Here is a 22,555-nt window from a genome sequence, read left to right on the forward strand (position 1 = left end):
TTAAAATCACACACACACTTTTTCTTTTATAGGCAAACTTAGTTGCCCTATTCCATATGAAAAGGGCTTGAGCTCCAACCCAAACACCCCATGTTGCCAAACACTCCCAATTAGATATTTTAATTTATTTCATCATTATCTCAGTTAAAATCAATTAATATTTAATTAACATTTAACAACAATGATGATTTAATTAAATACGTGTGAACACACATTTAAAAGTAATTTCACTTTATTTAATTTTTCTAACAAATTAAATAAAGGCTACGATCTCAGCAAATTTAATTGCACTGTGAAATTACCAAAATACCCTTTCACCCAAAAAGACGAAAACACCCTTCTTTCTTTCTAAGTCTTAAATTATCTTCTATGTGTGTGACCCATAGGCTCCTTATCATACCAGCAATGTATAGTATCGCGATTAACACCAATTAATCGTCTCACTAATACATAGACCAAGATTGGCCCTTAGCAAAGCATCATGGTCACCCGATAGATTCGGATTCAGCAACGTAGCTACCTGTCAACGATATGGTTACCGTGTAATTCGATCCTTCCATCATACGTTATCTCGACGAGACGAAGGCATAAAAATAGTGTCAACCTTCGGTTACTCTCGATATTATGTATTCAGTTTCTAGACCAATGACTTGTAATATAAATCGGATAGAGCAACAACTCAATCCTACTGTGGCCACAGTTTTAGTGTCATTGCCATATACTGAATTGCGCCATGAGATAACTTCTCCCGTACCTGGGAGTGATGAATCCTTTGTCAATCCACCATAGTCTTGATACACTCCTTGATGTAGCCAATCACCACCATGTTGACAGCTCTGAATGGAACTGCGTTAGGCTAGTGTCAAACTACACCAATTGGTGCACAAGGCTCCGGTGATCTCAAGTCTAAGGATCACATGCACCACCATTCGTTAGAGGATTTGTTCCATAGACACTGGGGTTACCATCCATATGGAATCCTCTTGTGGGTCAGTCCAGTGACCTTGTTGCAGTATATTCACCTACAGCAAGCACCCATGTGTTGCACTAGGTTGTCACCAAACAACCTTGACAAGTGAGATCTTTCACAGCCTTTCGACAGGGTCATTCAACACTATGATAGCCTTATCGTATTATCTGTGCCCTTACTTCTGAATGATATTAGAGCTACTGACGTTTCTAGAACGGTCACCCTATGTGCTCATAGGGTTCTCACTATCAAGATTTGAAACACTTGATACCCTCGTCATGGTTCTACCGTTCTAAGGACATATTGCAATAATAATGATTTACGCGATATAGTATAAAATATTTTATACTATATCGCGTAAATCATTATTAACGAACATTATTACAAAGAGTCAATTCCACAATAATTGATTGGCTCTAGGGCACCTACTCTAACAGTTATCACCTATAGACTTATTATATGCATATTTTCATATGAATTTATGATATCCACCATTTTGTTTTCAGAAAAAGATTTGGTAATAAAGAGTTTTCAATCAAAGAAAAATATGAAATACTATAATAAAATGAATAATTATAACATAAAAAAAAATATATATTTACCTTTTGTTTTGTTTCTATTTTTGCTATTATATATTTGTCAAGAAAAATAAGTCCTAATTAGTAAATATATATTTTTAAATTATTAGGCAATTTTTGGTTTATTACCCTGTCACCTCTAAGGTTTGGAAACTAACAATTGTACCCCTAATGGAGTTTTGTTCCGATTACTGATCATGTAAAGGATAAGAAGGACATTTTGAATAAAAGGTTAGTCTTTTTTACATCTGAAAAATACAACAATACCAAAATAATTTGTCTTCTTTTCAAAATGGGTACTATGTAAGATAATTTTCCTGAAAAATTTAAGATCTTAATTTAGTTTATTTCCTTATTTTATTTTATTTGTTTTCTCTATCTTTTTTCCTTATGTTATGCCAAAGGAAAATAGCCAAAATAGAAAAAATATATATACATACAAATATATATATGTATATATTTGGGGGCGAAGTGTGATTTTCAAAAATTAGGGAAAAAGTTTTCACGCCAAACCTCTAGTTAGCAGTGCAATAAACCCAATCCTTCAGCACACTTAGAGATGGGCACTTGCCTTGACCCCGCAGGGATCCGGCCCGAATGGGGTGGGGAATCCCAAAAAAATTCAAGGATAGGGCCAAGGATGGTCCTTAGAAAAATCCTTACACCTGGGGACGCGCCAGGGTAGGGGATAGTGCAATCCCTGGCCAGACCCGACCCAGCCCGCCCTGTCCTCGTGGAGCCCCGCCCTGCTTTTTTGAGAATTTAATGTTTTTTTTTTATTTTTTATTTTTTATTTTTTATTTTTTATTTTTTATTTTTTATTTTTTGTTCCCTTTGCGAGATTGTATATAAAATTAGAGTTTAAATTATGGTTTTAAGTAATGTATCCAAATTTATGATATTTACTTTTATAATACTTTCTAATGTTTGTATTAAATTTATAGAAAAATAATTTAAACAAGGGATAATAATTAAATATATGTATTATTATTTTCTGAATTTCACAAAATAATAATACATAGCCCAAATTTTTTTTGATTAGATTATTATAATTTACCAAACCAATATATTATGAGGTTTTTGTCGCAATAGATGATTTGAGTATATTATGAGGTTTATGTCACAGCCTGAAGGATGTTTATATTTTATTGCTTTGAAATCCATGAGCATGTTCCAATTTTTGCCAAGAAATTGTTGTTATTCACCATATTCATATCAATTCTTAGCGAAATTTTCTTTCAAGTATTTATTTTATGAATTTTAGTAGATGAGACTATTTCAGTGGAACATTACAATGCCTCAACAACATAAAGCATCAGAATGTGGAATCTAAATCCCTCTATTTAATACTATATAGAAAAGGTGTCACTAACTTAGTAACAATTAAATTAGTTTATGGGGGCAGTTTTGTATTTCTTTTTAAATTAAAATTAAAATTTTATAAGAAATTGTTGATTTCATATTTTCTTACCTTAAATTCAGCCTTTTTAATAAATTAACTATTGAAATTAAGCAGTCAAATATAGTACCTACTAACGTGCTAGTTTCTCACAATTAAAATAATTATAATAATTTAATATCATTGTCGAGAGAACATGCGGAAATTTTTTATCTACACGGGCCAAAAATCCCCCCACAAAAAATCCTCGTTCGGGGGAAATTTCCCGTGAAGCCCCATTCATCGAGGCGAGGATGGGAGTGATTCCATCCCCACGGGTTAGGGACGGTCATTAGAAAAATCCCCGCCCACAGGGATGGTCATGAGAATGGGTAACGGGGATGGAGACGGGGGTCTTCGGGCCCCGACCTAGCCCGCGCCCATCCCTAAGTTCACTTGAGAGAAACACAGAACAAACGAAGCAGAAGAATGGAACCAGAAGATCAAACCCGAGAAGAAGAATACACAGACACGGTTATGGTAGATACTAACGAAAACGTAGAAGCAATAGAGCCCAACTCTCCAGACTCGAAAGAGTTAAGTGACTCAGACTTGGAAGTTGAAGCACAGCAAAAATTATCGAGTCCTAGCTCGCCAATGAGCCCTCCAACTATGAAGTCCATGTTAAAGTACGTTTTTATATCAATTTGAATATGAATTTCAATACCTAGTTCTTGGATTTTTGTTTTTAGTATTAACATTGTTTTGCTTTTTTATTGTTTTTGTTGGTGGTTTTAGTACATAAGGGTTTTGAGCAAATGGGTGAGATTGAGAAGCTGAGACAAGCAAGAGAAGCTATGAATGAGATTTTTCCATTGACTCCTGTTATGTGGCAAGAGTGGGCTCGAGATGAAGCTTCTATTTCAACTAGGTGTGTTTTAGATTTTGCATTTTGTGTTCTTGTTATTGTTTTCATGATCAAATTTTGATCTCTTAGGGTTTATGGTTAATGAGAGAAAGTATAAAGAGAAAAATTAAATGGATTCATTTGGAAGGAGGAAGTGATTATCTTTTGGGGTTTAAATGGTGAAAATGATGTTGAATTCAAGTTTACGTGATTTCTATCTACTGAGCCTTAGCTCAAATGTCAACTTAATTGAGTAAAAGAAATGAAGGTTTGAGCTTTCTTCCTTTCTATTTTTTTTTTTTTTTTTTTTTTCATATGTTGCAACTAGGAAGCAGTGATGGTTGACTTGGGAGGTTAGTTTTTGATAATTTGCGACTGTCTGATATTTTGTTTGTTTATAGATTTTGAGTTCCCTCTTGTCATTGCTTTTATGGACAGCTTGCTTGCCCTCTTGCAAAACTCGTTTCTCTTAGTATAAGTATATTATTTTGTCCAAAACATGAAGCTCAATGTTGAAAATCAGTAAGTGTACCTCTTGATGATAGTTACCCCCAAAGCAAAAAAATAAAATGGTGGTCAGCTAAATTTTTAAGATTTTGATTTTTTCTTGTTCTGCATGACTGATACTAAAGCTTTGGGTATACTTTAAGATTTTATCGCTCTGTCTAGCTGAAGGTAGTTTCTTGCTGATGCTCTGCTTCAACTTTGTAGACCTGAGGCATTTCTGGGGATTGAGAAATTTATGAAAGAGGAGTTTCTGATTATCTAGTAGGTTTTTGTTATCATTATGGATTTTGAATTACTTTATGCATTAATTTATGGATTGAGTAATACTACACATACATCATTTTCATACAACATATCTCATACAACATTATGTGTCAAGATATGATTGGCTAATTTAAAGTTAAAATTAAACTTTCACCCAATCATATCTTGCCACATAATGTTGTATGAGAAATATTGTATGAGAATGATGTATGTGTAGTATTATTCGACTTATGGATTAAAACATAGTGATCTTAAGAATTCTCAATTGTGGTATTTTTAGTTATTTTCCTAAAAATAACTTTCTGATAAAAAAATTTAGCTTGCTAGATCTATGACTTTTGACTGGCTCAATTATTCCAATAAGTAATAATTAATGACAAAATGGCTCATTGGTTTCATTTGTATGGTAGAGCTGATTGTAGTCCTTGCAATTCAGAATGGATATCAATATTCTAAATTTGTGATGGTGTTTAAAGGCACATGGTTCCTTTTAGATGCATCATCAATTTTTTTCTACCAAATTAGGCGATAGGATAAACTTTTTCAAACTTCTTGGGAATGGAAATCTATTTTTTTAAGTGGCAGTACATTTTGGAAGTTTTAATTGCATGTTGTCATCTTTTTCCCTACTTTTTGTGGGAAATCAAGTTCCTGCTACTTTCAGTTAGAATTTGCATATATGTGGAATCAAGGGATAAAAATATTAATTCCGTTCTTTGGAGTCCCTTTAACTAAGTAGTTCTTTAAAATTGAACAACTAGAACTTGTTCTGGTGTAGTCTGTCTCACTTTGGTGTGACTACTTGAGATTTGTGCAAGAATATGATCCATCTGTACGTGAATTTTCACCTGATGGTATTGCTGTAAACCCCGCATTATTATTCTGATGCCCTAAGGTATGAAATTTACTTTTTCAAGTAATTTTCTTTTTTTGAATGGAAGGGTAAAATGGTCAATTTACATGTATTTTAAGATGTGGCCATTATAAAGTGTAAGGGGTGATGTCATTGAAGAGAAATGAGGTTATAATGGTCATAAAGTTGATTGATAATGTTAAATGGCGTAAACGGTAACCAAGGGTATAATGGTCTTTTCATACAAATCCATATAATTTAAGTGTCCATAAAAGTGCACCAAGGGTAAACTAGTCATTTACCTAATGGGATTGCTTAATTTTAAGTGTTTTAAAGAAGTCAAATGGCATTAAATGAGTGCTAATCTTTATGTTGTGGTGGAAATGACCAAAACGCCCTTATATAAAAAATTTATGCCAAATGACCCTTATATCTAACTTTTATTGACCAATCATAATAGAGTAACAATGGAATAAATATTTACAAGGTTTTAAGAGAGAGGAGTCGGCCTTTTACACCCAAATGCATCATCTTCTTCTTCATCTCTCAAATCCACCATAAAAGCCACTATTTCAAGCATTTTATTCTCAAATTTTCATAGGATTTCAAGTTGATTTCAAAGGAGATCACCATCCACACTTAAGGAACTTCAATTTCAGGGTTTAAGGTGAGTTTCAAAACCCTAGTTGTTCTGATCTTTTAGTTAAAAGAGAAATTCATAAGTGGTTATGTATGTAAGGTAGAAAGGGTGAACCTTTGGAGCTAAGGAGGAGTGTCCTTGTGCATTGAATACTAAGGTAAGGAAAAAAATCTCCCTTATGACTACAATTGATAACACCTAGGGTTTATGAAACTTACATTTATTTATGTTAATATGAGTGTGAGGCTATGTTTTGGTTATGGATTGTTTAAATGGGTGTGTTGATTGGTGTATGTGTGCATATGGAGGATGATTATGCCAATTAAGAGATTTGTAGTTGGACGATGTTTTGGCATTTTTGGTTCTGTAAAAAGGAGGTTTTTATGGCCTTTATACTTAGAATGATTGGCAAATGATATGAATGTTCAAATGAAGGTGGCATGGTTAAAATGAATAGAATTCGGATTTGGCTTTTTAAGACTTATACTGTACATGCTTCACTGAATCGGTCATAACTGAGGTTATAGAAGTCCGATTGAGTTGATTCTTGAAGCATTAAAATTTCAGAAATAGACCTAAAACTTTTATGTTTTAGCCAAAATCAGTTCGAAATGGAAGATAAGGGAAAAATTGCTTGAAAAGCGCAAACTATATGGCTCCACCTTCTTAATGGAAATTCCCATTTGTTTTTAATTCTAATAACCCCTATAATCTTACTATTGAAATTCCTTGTATTGATGAGAAATTAATGATTAAGTTAAAATTTTAGTAGGAGAATATAGTATGATTGAGCATGGGAGATGTTATTCCATATGTTTGCATTCATAATGTAATGCATTAGCTTATTTAGTTGTCCTTAAAAAATTTATGAAATGTTAAAGAATGAATTCTATGAGTCCTTGAGGTATAACCAAGATCGAGAGAATGGAATTCTTGTGGAAACCATGAGTCCTTTGAGGTGATGACCAAGAACAAGGTAAGGTCAAATGAATCCATTATATCAAAGACCAATGAACCTCAAGTATAAAGACCAAGAAATAAGCATGCCAAGTACATGAATATTTCATAAGTCATATGTTCTATGTTATATATGTGTGGTTATGTTATGACTTATGTTTATGAGAAAAGTCCAAGTGTATGATATGTCTGATGAACTTGTTATGTCAAAGAATGAGGGTCATGTTTTGTAGTAGGTAGGTCTAAGTAATATACTTGTATATGAACCTTAATAGTTTAATAATGGCCATTTTCCCTTACTGAGCGATTAGCGCTCACCCCACAAAATTTTTAAATGTTTTGCAGGTAAGGGTTAAGGCATGAAGCTGGAGAGGATTCCGAGGGACGCTATAGCATGAAGGGATGTTTTAATTAGACTTTTGAATGGTTTTGCTAGTATTTAGTGTAGTAATTATGTTTACATCTCATAATGTAGTAAAATTTCCATGTATAATGAATATATATGTTTGTGTTAATAAAGGAAATCAAATTGCTAGTAAATTTTGTAAAAGTGTGTATGTTCTAGTAAGTATTACTATGGATTTCATAATTTACTACAAGAAAGGAAACTGTATTTTTGACTTGTACAATGAATTTAATATAGTTTAGAAATTAAATTAAATTTAAAAAAAAACATATATATTTTTAAACTACAGGTTTATTCTTTAAATATGATTTTAAAATAAACTTCTTTCCTAGGCGTGCGTTTTCTAGGTTCTCAATGGCCAAGGGATACTTAGGAAATACCCGGCTAGGAAGGGGTTTTACAATTGGTATTAGAGAGCAATTTTGGGTGTTTGAAATGATGTTTTGATTGAATTGTTATAGTATTTTATATTTAATTGATGCTGGAAATGGTTTTTATAAGTAATGGAAGTATCATTCCTCATGCGTCCCCAAGATACTCTCTCCAGCCGATTGCTGTAAGTATTTTCTTTACTTGTTTAGTGAATAGAATTAGCTAATGTTGATTGAAATTTGTGTGAGTAAAGGGTATGGCTACGAGGCGTCCACGAAAGGTTAATAGGAGGGGTGAGGAGAATGTTAATGAAGCAGGCACTAGTGAGCCAGTAGCACCGACTATCAATGCACCCCCAAATAGTGGACCAGCTACGTCTACCCAAAGTGCTTCTGTTTTAGATGAGGCTGCAATCAACAGGATGATTAACATAGCCATTAGTGAGGCCTTTAGGAGGGTTACCCCGAAAAGTATAAGTAATCAAGTGAACATAAATCCCTCAGTTCCACTAGTTCAGCCTCAGCTCTAAATACCAGTTCCACATCCAGTAACCGAACTAGTTATGCTGATGGGTGCTACACCTTCTGGACAAGTGGAACCAATCTATAATCTTTCTCAAAAGCACCAACCTCTGGAGTTTAGTGGTTCAAATGAACCGGCAGTGTTAGAGGAGTGGTTAGAGATTGTTGAACGGGCAATGGCCTTATTTCCTATGAGTGACCAGGAAAAAGTTCACTATGCTTCCTATTTGTTGAAAGGAGATGCCCGAGTATGGTGGAAGCTAATGGAGCATACCTATGTGATGAGTGCTCTTTCTTGGAATGAATTCAAACGGCTATTTAAAGCAGAATACCAGTCGGCGGACATGTTATCTATGAAGACTCAAGAGTTCACAGAATTGAAGCAGGGTAATATGACTGTTAGAGAGTATGCTACAATGTTTAACTCCTTAGCCCATTTTGCTCCTACTATGGTGAGTACTCAACAGTGTCGGTTAGAGAGATTTATTAATGGATTGCACCCAAAAATTACCCAGATTGTTACAGTAGATGGTCAAACTCCCTAGACTTATAGTGAGGCCTTGGAACGGGCATTGAGAGCAGAGATTTATGTGAATAAGGAGAGGCGAATAGAGAACCCCAAGTTGATGATTGGTAGTTATAGTTTGAGCCAGACAACAGTTCAAAAAGTTGAAGTAGGGAATTCCACCCAGGCCCCGGAGGACAAAGGTAAAAGAAAGTTTCAGCAAGGATTTCAAAATAAGGGTGGCAAGAATAAGAGGACTCCACAGCAACAATAGAAAAGGAATAATCTTCCCCATTGTCAAAAATGTGGGAGGCAACATAAAGGGAATTGTCTATTAGGGACCGATATGTGTTTCAAATATAAACAACTGGGACACATGGCAAAGGACTGTAAAGTTACTCAGGCTACTTCCCTTCAGATTGTTGGAGGTTCAACTACCAGGGTTTACTCAGTGGCTCAGAAAGAAGTCGAAGCCAATCCATCTGCAGTTACTGGTCAGTTACAATTCCACTCTACCTCTTTATATGCACTGATTGATTCTGGCACTACCCATTCTTTTATCTCATATGGTATTATAAAAATAAGCGATTGATGGGCATGAGTTGAATGTTGATTTGATTGTTTTTTATATGTCTGATTTTGATATGATTTTGGGAATGGACTTTTTGAGCAAATATGGAGTATTGATAGATTATCGGAAGAAGAAGGCCATGTTTAACTTAGATGCTAGAGACAGTTTCAACTTTGGGGAAGGTCATCAACACAGCCTGATGATAAGTCCAATGAAGGCAATAAAGATTATAAGGAAGGGTTGTACAAGGTACATAGCTAATGTGGTGAATAAAGAAAAGGTTCCAGACTTCAGTGTTCGGGATGTACCCATAGTACAAGAATTTGAAGATGTATTTCCAGAAGATTTGCCAGGACTTCCTCTAGAAAGGGAAATGGAGTTTTGTATAGAATTAGCTCCTGGTACATTAACAATATCTAAAGCCCCGTATAGAATGGCTCTAGCAGAGTTACAAGAGTTAAAGAAACAACTTCAGGAGTTGTTAGATAAAGGTTTCATTCGACCCAGTCATTCTCCATGGGGAGCTCCTATTTTATTTGTCAAGAAAAAAGATGGTTTGATGAGAATGTGTATTGATTATAGAGAGCTCAATTAGGTGACGGTGAAAAACAAGTATCCATTGCCAAGAATTGATGACTTGTTTGATCAATTAAAGGAATCTTCTGTGTTTTCCAAGATTGATCTTCGGTCAGGCTACCATCAAGTGAGGGTCGCTGACAAGGATATTCCCAAGATTGCATTTCGAACCAGATATGGGCATTATGAATTTATAGTGATGCCATTTGGATTGACTAATGCACCAGCAGTGTTCATGGATTTGATGAATAGGGTTTTCCATGATTGTCTAGATAAATTTCTAGTAATTTTTATAGATGATATCCTGGTCTATTCCAAAACAAAGGAAGATCATGAAGAGCATTTGAGATTTGTGTTACAAAGACAAAGGGAGAAAAATTTATATGCTAAGTTCTCCAAATGTGAGTTTTGGTTGGATCAAGTATCATTCTTGGGACATGTTGTTTCACAAAAGGGTATTTCAGTGGACCCTAGTAAGATTGAAGTAGTGATTGGATGGCCAAGACCAAAGATTGTAAAAGAAGTTAGAAGTTTTCTTGGTTTAACAGGATATTACAGGAAATTTGTGGAAGGCTTTGCTAAATTAGCTTCTCCACTCACAGCTCTGACAAAACAAAGAAGCCCCATTCAGATGGACTGAAACCTGTGACAAGAGTTTCTAAGAATTGAAAAGAAGATTAACTACTGCTCCTAGTTTAACACTTCCAGAGGATGGAGTAGATTATGATATTTATACTGATGCTTCTCATAATGGTTTGGGGGCGGTATTGATGTAAAAAGGCAAGGTGATTGCTTATGCCTCTTGTTAGTTGAAAGGCTATGAAAAGAGGTATCCCACTTATGATCTTGAATTAGTAGCTGTCGTTTTTGCTTTAAAGATTTGGAGACATTATCTCTTTGGGGTGAAAAATATTTACATAGATCACAAAAGTCTAAAATACTTTTTCACCCAGAAAGAATTGAATATGAGGCAAAGAAGATGGCTTGAGTTGGTGAAGGATTATGAATATGATATTATGTATCAGCCAGGGAAAGCTAATGCAGTTGCAGATGCCCTCAGCAGGAAAGTCTCCTTCGCTCAGCTAACCTTTCAGAAGCACCTACAACAAGAGATAATGAAGGAGGGGATAGAGTTGGAGATTGGGAAATTGTCCGAATTTGAAGTTTGGTCTAAGTTGTTGGAGGAAATTAGAGAAAAACAAGCAGATGATAGGTTTAGTAAAGGAATTGAGCAGCAATTGAAAGATGGCAGAGAATCAGAATTCAAATGGGTGAATGGAATCCTAAAATTTAGAGATAGAGTGTATGTTCCTTAGGATATTGAATTAAGAAAAAAGATTTTAGAAGAAGCACATAGTACTTTTTACACTGCTCATCCAGTGAGTGTAAAGATGTATCAGGATTTGAGGAAGAGCTATTGGTGGTCAGGGTTAAAGAAAGATGTAACTGAGTATGTTGCCAGATGCTTGGTGTGCCAACAGGTTAAAGCAAAACATCGGCGCCCTTCAGGATTGTTGCAAGCCCTTAGTATTCCTTCTTAGAAATGGGAAGATATTTCTATGGATTTCATTTTAGGTCTTCCTAAAGTGCAAAGGGGTTATAATGCCATTTGGGTGATTGTAGATAGATTGACTAAATCTGCTCATTTCATTCCAGTTACAGATAAGATCTCTTCTGATCAGCTTGACCAATTATATGTCAAAGAAATAGTAAGATTACATGGAGTACCTAGTAGTATTGTCTCAGACAGGGATGTGAGATTTATGTCAGTATTCTGGAGTAGCATGCAGAAGGCATTGGGTACTAGGATTAATTTTAGCACAGCCTATCATCCTCAAACGGATGGACAAATAGAAAGAACAAATCAAATATTGGAGGATATGTCGCGGGTATGTTGTATTGATCAGAAGTTGAATTGGTGTGACATTCTCCCTCTAGTTGAATTCGCTTATAACAATAGTTATCAAGCAACCATTAAAATGGCACCATATGAAGCCTTGTATGGAAGGAAATGTAGATCTCCGTTACATTGGGATGAAATAGGAGAAAAGAATGCATTAGCTCAAGCTCTTGGTCCAGAAATGGCGCAAAAAAATGATAGAAGATGTAAAATTAATCCAAGAGAGAATGAAGCAAGCCCAAGACAGACAGAAGAGCTATGCAGACCCGAAAAGAAAGGATATAGAGTTCCAAGTAGGAGACTAAGTGTTTGTGAAAATCTCTCCTTATAAGAGGGTAATGAGTTTTGGAAGAAAAGGGAAGCTTACCCCTAGATATATCAGTCCATATGAGGTGTTAGAGAAAGTGGGCAAAGTAGCTTATAGACTTGCCTTACCAGCCAGTATGGACCGGATCCATAATGTTTTCCATGTTTCCCTATTGCAAAAGTATGTTAGTGATCCTTCGCATATATTACAAGCAAATGAAGTGGAGTTAAAAGATGAACTAATTTATGAAGAATGTCCAGTTCATATTTTGGATAGAAAAATAAAAGAGCTCAGAAATAAGAAAGTACTGCTTGTTAAAATACTGTGGAGGAATCATAATGTAGAAGAAGTGACATGAGAGGTTGAGCAAGATATGAAGGAAAGATATCCAGACCTCTTCAACTAAATTTCGAGGACGAAATTCTTATAAGGGGGGATGATTGTAAACCCCGCGTTATTATTCCGATGCCCTAAAGTATGAAATTTACTTTTTTAAGTAATTTTCTTTTTTTGAATGGAAGGGTAAAATGGTCAATTTAAATGTATTTTGAGATGTGGCCATTATAAAGTGTAAGGGGTAATGTCATTGAAGAGAAATGAGGGTAGAATGGTCATAAAGTTGATTGATAAGGTTAAATGGCATAAATGGTAACCAAGGGTATAATGGTCTTTTCATACAAATCCATATGATTTAATTGTCCATAAAAGTGCACCAAGGGTAAACTAGTCATTTACCTAATGGGATTGCTTAATTCTTAAGTGTTTTAAAGAAGTCAAATGGCATTAAATGAGTGCTAATCTTTATGTTGTGGTAGAAATGACCAACACGCCCTTATATGAAAAATTTATGCCAAATGACCCTTATATCTAACTTTTATTGACCAATCATAATAGAGTAACAATGGAATAAATATTTACAAGGTTTTAAGAGAGAGGAGTCGGCCTTTTACACCGAAATGCATCATCTTCTTCTTCATCTCTCAAATCCACCATAAGAGCCACTAATTCAAGCATTTTATTCTCAAATTTTCATAGGATTTCAAGTTGATTTTCAAAGGAGATCACCATCCACACTTAAAGAACTTCAATTTTAGGGTTTAAGGTGAGTTTCAAAATCCTAGTTGTTCTGATCTTTTAGTTAAAAGAGAAATTCATAAGTGGTTATGTGTGTAAGGTAGAAAGGGTGAACCTTTGGAGCTAAGGAGGAGTGTCCTTGTGCTTTGACTACTAAGGTAAGGAAAAAAATCTCCCTTATGACTACAATTTATAACACCTAGGGTTTATGAAACTTACATTTATTTATGTTAATATGAGTGTGAGGCTATGTTTTGGTTATGGATTGTTTAAATGGGTGTGTTGATTGGTGTATGTGTGCATATGGAGGATGATTATGCCAATTAAGAGATTTGTAGTTGGACGATGTTTTGGCACTTTTTGGTTCTGTAAAAAGGGAGGTTTTTATGGCCTTTTATACTAAGAATGATATGGCAAATGATATGAATGTGCAAATGAAGGTGACATGGTTAAAATGAATAGAATTCGGATTTGGCTTTTTGAGACTTATACTGTACATGCTTCACTGAATCAGTCATAACTGAAGTTATAGAAGTCCGATTGAGTTGATTCTTGAAGTGTTAAAAAGTTGAGAAACAGACCTAAAACTTTTATGTTTTAGCCAAAAATAAATTCGAATTAGAAGATAATGGAAAAATTCTTGAAAGTAACGAACTGTATGGCATCCACCTTCTTAATGGAAATTCCCATTTGTTTCTAATTCTAATAAACCCCTGAATAATCTTACTACTGAAATTCTTTGTATTGTATGAGAAATTGAATGAATTAAGTTAAGAAGTTTAGTAGGAGAATATAGTATGATTGAGCATGGAATATGTTAGTCCATATGTTTGCATTCATAATGGTAATGCATATAGCTTATTTAGTTGTCTTATGAAAAATTTATGAAATGTTAAAGAATGAATTCCATGAGTCTCTTGAGGTATAAACCAAGATCAGAGGAATGGAATTCTTATGGAAACCATGAGTCCTTTGAGGTGACGACCAAGAACAAGGTAATGGTTTAAATGAATCCGATCGGATAACAAAGACTAATGAAACCATCAAGTATAAAGACAAAAGAAATAAGCATGCCATGTACATGAATATTTCATAAGTCATATATGTTCTATGTTATATTATGTATGATTATGTTATGACTTATGTTTATGAGAAAAGTCCAAAGTGTATGATATGTTTTATGAACTTGTTATGTTAAAGAATGAAGGTCATATTTTGTAGGTAGGTAAGGTCCTAAGTAATATACTTGTATAATGATGTATAATGAACCTTAATAGTTTATAAATGGCCATATTCCTTACTGAGCGATTAGCGCTCACCCCACGAAATGTTTTAAAATGTTTTGCAGGTAAGGATTAAGGCATGAAGCTGGGAGAGGATTCCGAGGGACGCTATGAGCATGAAGGGATGTTTTAATTATGACTTTTGAATGGTTTTGCTAGTATTTAGTGTAGTAATTATGTTTACATCTCATAATGTAGTAAATATGTCCATGTTATAATGGAGTATATATGTTTGTGTTAATAAAGGAAATCAAATTGCTAGTAAATTTTGTAAGAGTGTGTATGTTCTCGTAAGTATTACTATGGATTTCATAACTTACTACAAGAAAGGAAACTATATTTTTGACTTGTACAATGAATTTAATATAGTTTAAAAATTAAATTAAATTTAAAAAAAAAACATATATATTTTTAAACTACAGGTTTATTCTTTAAATAGGATTTTAAAATAAACTTCTTTCCTAGGCGTGCATTTTCTAGGTTCTTAATGGCCAAGGAATACTTAGGAAATACCCAGCTAGGAAGGGGTTTTACAATTGCGAAGGGAAGAAATCTCTTCGAGCATGCTATAATTGCTGCTGGTGTGCATGTTGCTGAAGGCAGTAAAATATGGGAACCATACGGGGAATTTGAGTAAGCCATTCTCCATACGATAGATGAGACCAACATTAAGGTGATAATTTATAATATATATATTAGAAACTTATCAGAATATGTGCCTAAAAGGGATGCATTCTATTAATCAATTTACTTGATTATTTAAAGTCTTATTCCATCCTACTGGTTTGGTATTATGGTTAGTAACGCTTTTGTGGGTCTTCCTTTATATTTCCTAGAACCATGGCTCAAGTTGCATGCCTTGTTTATTTTAGAAACCTTTTTTCTTCCTTTTGTCATTATGTATAGTTCATAAATTTTGTTCTTTCATTTCCTTATGAAGTACTATGTACCAAGAAAAAGTATCAGTTTTCAAAATTTACATTTGGAAAATTACTGCTCTTTTGCACGAAAAAGAAAAACAGGTTCAGCGCATCGAAGTATATTTCACCGTCAGTTGTCTGTTCCCCTTGCTAACGTAAGGTCAACCCTTCTCACCTACAAGTCTTGGGAGGTGGAACTGGGGACTACTCAAGATGTTGAATCGGGTGATTTAGATGGGATTCCTTTTACTGTTGCCACAGCGTATGAAAAGGCATTGGAGATGTATAATGCTTGAGCTGATTTTGAAGAATGGATTGCAAGGCAGGATATATCTGACTCCGAAAAATTTCAACAATTCACGGTATATGGCATTTACTATCAGATATTGTTTTAGACAGCTAAATGATAATTCTGGGCTCTTACATGATACCTTAAGCATTTAGGTTAAACGGTAACTTAATATGATATTAAAGTAGAGGTCATGATTTGAGTCTCCCATCTATTACATCCTGCTATACTTGGGTTGGTCTTTCTATCTGAATTTGGGATTGGTTTATGTAACATGTGAACATGCCTGTTACAAAGCTTAATACCATTGTTGTGCCCTTACCTTTTCAAGCTTAAGCTTTTAGGTCAAGTTGTTTATCAACAAAGATGCTGTTGAAATTTCATTATAATTTCAATTTCTTATGGTCTTTCTTGCTTCTAATATAAGTAATCAGTTTATGTAAACTTTTGATCTTTCTCTTCTGCTTCTTCTTTTCCTGAGGGTGGGGGTTTGCATAAGAACTTGCAATGTGGCAATAGGTTACTTTTTTTTCCTTCTTTAAAGTGTTAATACTATTATTTTAATTTTAAATTTTTGTAGATCTACTTGAAGTTTGAACAGTCTTCTGGAGATCCAGTCTGTGTTCAACTTCTCTATGAATGTGCTATTACCGAGTTTCCTGTATCAAGTGATCTCTGGCTTGATTATACTCACTATTTGGATAAAACCTTGAAGGTTTCACTCATATTTTCTCTTTTCAATTCTTTATGTTTCAGGTATTTGTAATTTTAGCAATTAATCATTTCTTTTTCCCTTCAGGTAGGAAATATTGTGCGGGATGTTCATTCCAGGGCTAGTAAAAATTGTCCTTGGGTTGGTGATCTTTGGGTTCGATCTTTGCTTGCTTTGGAACGTTGGCGTGCACCTGAGAAAGAGATATCTACTGTAAGTTTCAGTTGTTACCCGTCATCTGTTGAGAATTATGAGAGATTGTTATAAGTAGCTTAAGAGCAATGAAGTTTCACAAACTTTAGTGTTGGAATCTCATTCTGCTCCTTTTACAAATATAGAGGTTTACTCCTGTTTAAAAAGATTTTTACATCATATTCAGGTCTTTGAGAAGTCCCTTCTATGCACTTTTTCGACCATTGAGGAGGTAAAGATATCTTTTCTCTAATTTGCAGGCTTGACTTACTACTCTTTGTAACTTGTTATTGTTTCATCTACATTTTATGCATTAAAGATCTTTGTTAATCGGGCCCTCTTTGTTTCAGTACCTAAACTTATTCCTCACTTGAGTGGATGGTTTAAGACGAAGAATCCTTTTGCTTGGAGCAGAAGAGGATGCACTGAATTTTCATTGATAAGGGACACGTTTCAGGTTCACATATGTATACTGTTCATTTTTCCTTGTTAAAATTGTTTTTACTCAATGTCAAGAACTTGAAGCTTCTCAAAGACATTTGTAGATGCTTTATTCATGGTGAATTTTAGATGACGAAAATGTGGACCTTGTAGCTAGTCTACTCTTTCAGGTCCAGGCATAGATCTCTTACGTATGTGTATCAAGTGCTTCTACCCTTAGACTCCGAAGAAAAGTCTTTTAATTTACTTCATTTAGTGTGCTGTTATAGTACCATTATGGCCACTTTATGTAGAAGTTACAGTGCATAACTCTCGATACTCCAAGATGGCTTTTGCTAATTGTTAGATTGTTACCTTTGTTAATTGTTTTGTCATGGAATAGGATCCTTTGCTAAAAAAATTCTCATTTAGCATTGGAGTTGCATGCACAGAAGATATCTTTATGGATCTGTGAATTTATAAAATTTCCATGTCATATTCAACTAGTACATTGTTGTTGTATAATGGCTGTTTTCAATATTTGTGTTTATAAACAATTAACCTGATGTCTCTTTAGTGTACCATTGAAATTGCAGGCCCTGTATGATTGGATGTACTATATATACTTGAATGCTTAGCTATGAAGTTTCTTCCTTTCAGCGGGAGTTTGATTATTTATCTCAACAGATGAAGAATACATATGGTTTGTTGCATTTGTACACTTATTAGGCTCATTTGGAGCTAAATTTGGGAAAAGATCAAGTTGCAGCTTGGGGATTTTGGGAGAGCCTAGTTAAGATCTAGTTTGGCCCATTCATCATTTTCTCTTTCTTATCCTGTATAGTTCAATATGATTGATTTATGATTCATCTTTGTATTTTTTCCATATAACTTTCTTTTTGTCTATGCAGTGGGTCAATGTTAGAAGCCTAGCAAGGTTATATAGCTATGGAAATTAAATTGGGACATTTAAATGAAGCTAGGTCTATCTACAGGAGATGCTACAATAAAAGATTTAGTGGGACAGGTTCAGAGGTATAATTCTTTTACATTACTTGCTTTCAATTATTCTAGACTGATTTATGGACAGGATTCAAATTTGAAAGTCTTTAAACTGGTCTTTTCCTCCTTCCTTCTCATTTTTTTTTTAGGAAAATTTTTGCTTTTAGTAGTATACGATGCAGCTTTATTTAATCAATTGATATTTGTCATCTGCAATGCATACATTTCTATCTTCATTCTTTTTTTGTTGCTGATGGAAGCTGAAACCAGACAAATGGCTTAAGTCAACCTGCTATTTTCATCTTATCTTGATTGGCCTTACTATATTTAATCGAATTGTTTCCCAACTCTCTGCTCCTGCTCCTGCTCCCGCTCCCATTCATATTATATGGTCTCATTGATGACCTCACTACATCATCTAAAGTTATTGACAATTCTTGCTTCTTGATTTTATGATATTGAAAATATTTTTTTGGGTCCACAACTCCAGGGTGACTTTCTTCAATTGTTATGTACTGCCTTTTGGATTTGTTCATATATTATTTTCCTAAAAAATAGAGTTATTCAGGAAATATGCCACAATTGGTTGTGTTTTGAGAGGGAATACGGGACACTTGAAGATTTTGACCACGCTGCACAGAAGGTACACATTCCTGCTGCAGTTTTAATTTATTTGTTTTAAGTGCCAATTAATCACGTATTTCTTTTTTTAGTCTAATGTGTATGATGCATTTGCATTGCTATTGAGAATTAGTATGTATAGATTTATTAAAAAACAATTGAAGTGTTTAACTAATGATGTTTTAGCTGGCTGCGATGTTCGCCTTATCTAGTAACCATATGTGTTTGACTAAAATGTGCCACGCTAGTAGTTGTCTTTGATGACCTCAAATGATGTGCTTGGAAATGAGTTGTGTTTATGTGCCTCTGTACATATTATTAACTCTTTGCTTCTCTCTTGTCAGAGCTTAAATACTACTGGTGGATCATTGCCTATCTGTTTAAATTTTTAGTTTAAGTGATAACTTAATAGAGTATTGTAGCAAGGTGGTCCACACAGTCTTGTGTTTAAATCTCTCTATGAGATTTGGGCCAGTTTGGTTTGTGATTCAAAAATAATTTTGAAAAACTAAGTTACAATTAAAAATTTTAAAAGTTTTATCTCAATATTTTAAATATTTGAAAATATATTTGGTATTCAAAAATTGTTTTTGAAGTTAAAAACTATATAAAGACTGAGAAATTATATTTTTCTTGTTTTCTAATTTTACACAATTTTTTTAGGATTATATGCAAAAACATTATTTTGAAAACATTTCAACTTATTTTAATAAAAAACTTATTTTCATAAAATTCCTTATAGTCCTTGTTTTCGAAAATAAAACACTATTTAAAATTTATCTCAAATAGGCTCTTATTTAGATTATAAATTTGTATTTGTATTTATGTTATATTTATGGTTGTGATTGTTGGTGTTCAGTGCACGAGATTGTGTTAAATTTTAAGTATGGTTGTTGGATGCTTAACTATCAATTTAAGCTTTTAGGTCAAGTTGTTAAATAACATTGTTAAAGATGTCACTGAATTATGATACATCTGCTTAGTATTTATTGAATGTATGCAATCCTTGCTATTTTAACTCAATGCATAAAGATGCTTGTCTTTGTTCCCTTTCTTAGGTTACACCCCACTTGGAAGAGCTGCAATTTTTTAGGTTACAGCAGGAAGTCAAATCTGTTCCTGAACTAATAGATCAGAAAGAGAAGTCACATAAGAAAAGTGTTAATGGAAAGAGAAAAACATATTCGAACATGACTGACGAACAGTCTCCAACTAAGCTACAGAAAAATACTGCCCAAAACCCAAACAAAGTGCATGGGAGAGAAAAGGGACGAGCACAGAACTTAGCTGAAGAAAATGAAGTCGAAGCAAAACCCAAGTTTGAAGAGCATCCAAATGACCACACATCAAAGACTCCACCACTGGAAGAGCCAAAGGATACACTAACAAGTGTACTGCATTTTTATCAAACCTTAACTTCAGGGCAAGTAGAGATTCTCTCGCACTTCAGAGAGAGATTTTTTTTATTCTTTTTTAATGCTGATTAGGCAAATACAGAGAGATAATTCTGATGGTTTTAAATTTTTTTCAGGCAACTTTTGAAGATCTGAAAAAAATTCTTTATCAATATTGGTGGGGTTGAATGTGTTCGAATTCTGCGGGACAAGTTCACCGGAGAGTCAGGGGTATGATTCTGTTTCTCTCATTCATTATTTGTCAATGTTCTTTGTGCTTTATGCTTCAAATGAAAAAGGGGAAGCTATCCACTGGACCTTCCATGTGCACATCAGTCTTACAGTCAAATCCTTATTTAACATTGCCTGACCTTTAAACTTCAACATATGTATGCATAATGTGGACTGTACCACAGAAATTAGCCCTAAGAAACTAATTTTAATGAGACTAGGAGATCAGCATGACTGATGCTTCAGGGAGATTCAAACAGCTAAATGTAGTGCGTTCTCTTTGATCAAATTTCTCAAGGGTGCTCACTAAAACTTCAATTTGATTTCTTCCTTTCACGTTGTCAAACAATCATTTAGTTCTTATGCTTTTGGTTTTAAGATGAATGTCCTTTCCAAAAACGATTACGCTGTCTCAAATAAACCTGCAGAAGGGTTGAATTCCATAATTATGGTAAAATTGCTTAAATTTCTAAGTATAAAGAGTCTAACTGTTTAAGAGCATATTTTTTCATTTTGATGGCAAATGATATGCTTAGAAGACTCAAGCAAGTGTAATGCAGTCTATAGACATTTGCATGTTTATGTTTCCCACTTCTACATTTTATTTTCTTACTCCTTTGGGTTAAATGGCAACGCAAAGTAGTAATCAGACTTTCAGGGAGTCTAGAGCGCCACACTGTGCTGCTAATAAATGTAGTGATAACATTTAGCTGAAGGGGAGGAACACATTTGCAATGCCAAGGAATGTCAGACACTTGGTGTGCCCTTGACAAATCCAAAATCTAGGGAAGTGGAAGATGAGAATCTGAAGTCAAATAATGAGTTCAGAGAAATGTTCCTTAAGAAGTGAGGTTTGTTCTTGGGGTTACATGTTACATGTTAACTAGAATAGCACAATAATTGACAAACTTCTCTTTCTTATAAAAAACATAAGGTTTTGCCTTAATATGCTTTTGTAAACGCAATTATGACCCATGTTGACCTTTGACTTTGACTGGGTCAGTTTGACGTGTTTTATCCTTGACCGGGTCGATTTGACCTGTTGATCCGGTTTGACCGGGTCTCCTTTACCTGGTTTCTGCAACTTTTAAACCTATTTTCTGCAGTTTTGAACAGCCTGATTTTGGCCATTTTTTCGACGTTTTAGAGGGGAAACTTGAATGTGGACGTATGACCTATGTCGATGGCACCCCAAATGACATTTTCGTCCCAAATTAGTGTCATAAATGCCTACCAAAATTTCCCTAACGATAATTTTAACCGAAATTTTAAACTACCATAACTTTGCAACCGTAACTCCGCTTTTGACAAATAATATATCATTGGAAAGATTTTTCAACAAAGATTCCAATGACACTAAAATTGAAAAAAGATTCTATTTATAATAAAAGTTATGCTTGATTTACAGTACGGGTTTTAATTGGAAAAATCCCAATTTTATGCAATATTCTCCAAATTTGCAACAAACAATTTAATGCTAGGCTGAAATTCAAATAAACGATCTGATACCAAATGTAAAACATTTATATTCCAACATTCATATGAAAGTTCATAATAGAATCAATTATAAATATGTTAAATACTCATGAAATATTGCAGAAGTAATTTACAAACGTCCAACCATAGCAATTGTTGTTTTAGTATTCTTGCTTCTGTCACTTCATAATACAAAGTCTTCACTGATAGCAATTTTCCAGAGCGATGGTTTTTGGGAATCAAATGAATTAATTGCATCGAAATGGGGAGCTGTAAACTTTCCCATTATAAATGCAGTTGTCTTTCCATCAAAGACAACTGCACAGGAGAAACAACCACATGTAACTGCTCAGCAGTTACCCATTTACTTTATAGTAAAAGTGTAGGACCAATCCAATTAAAGAATTCTAATATAATTAAAATTCTAACATTCTCCCACTTGGTCCAAACTTTCATTATATAATCACAACATAGGAGTTGTATATTCTATATGTTTAATCAGAAAAATAAAAATTACATGAATCATAGTGGTAAGTCCCTTTTAAACAAGTATTACCTTCCATGTATTACTATGCAATTTTTCTCTTTCTAAATAAACGCTTAAATGTGGAATATTATTTTATGAACAAACCTCAAATGTTTGTTCCAGGTCCTCTAGAATGTTTGTTTGTCTCCAACCAAAATTTATACAACTTAAAAGAGAAAACAAACCAAATTACAAAGTTTCAG

General features: G+C 34.1%; 1 pseudogene; it reads left to right on the forward strand.

Annotated features, from left to right (window-relative positions):
- The first annotated feature begins 3,415 nt into the window (after positions 1–3,415).
- Positions 3,416–21,568, forward strand: LOC116142997 (annotated as a pseudogene).
- The last annotated feature ends 987 nt before the right edge of the window (positions 21,569–22,555 follow it).

The sequence above is a fragment of the Pistacia vera genome, unplaced genomic scaffold (genome assembly GCF_008641045.1).
Source record: "Pistacia vera cultivar Batoury unplaced genomic scaffold, PisVer_v2 Contig423, whole genome shotgun sequence".
In the NCBI taxonomy this organism is placed as follows: Eukaryota; Viridiplantae; Streptophyta; class Magnoliopsida; order Sapindales; family Anacardiaceae; genus Pistacia; species Pistacia vera.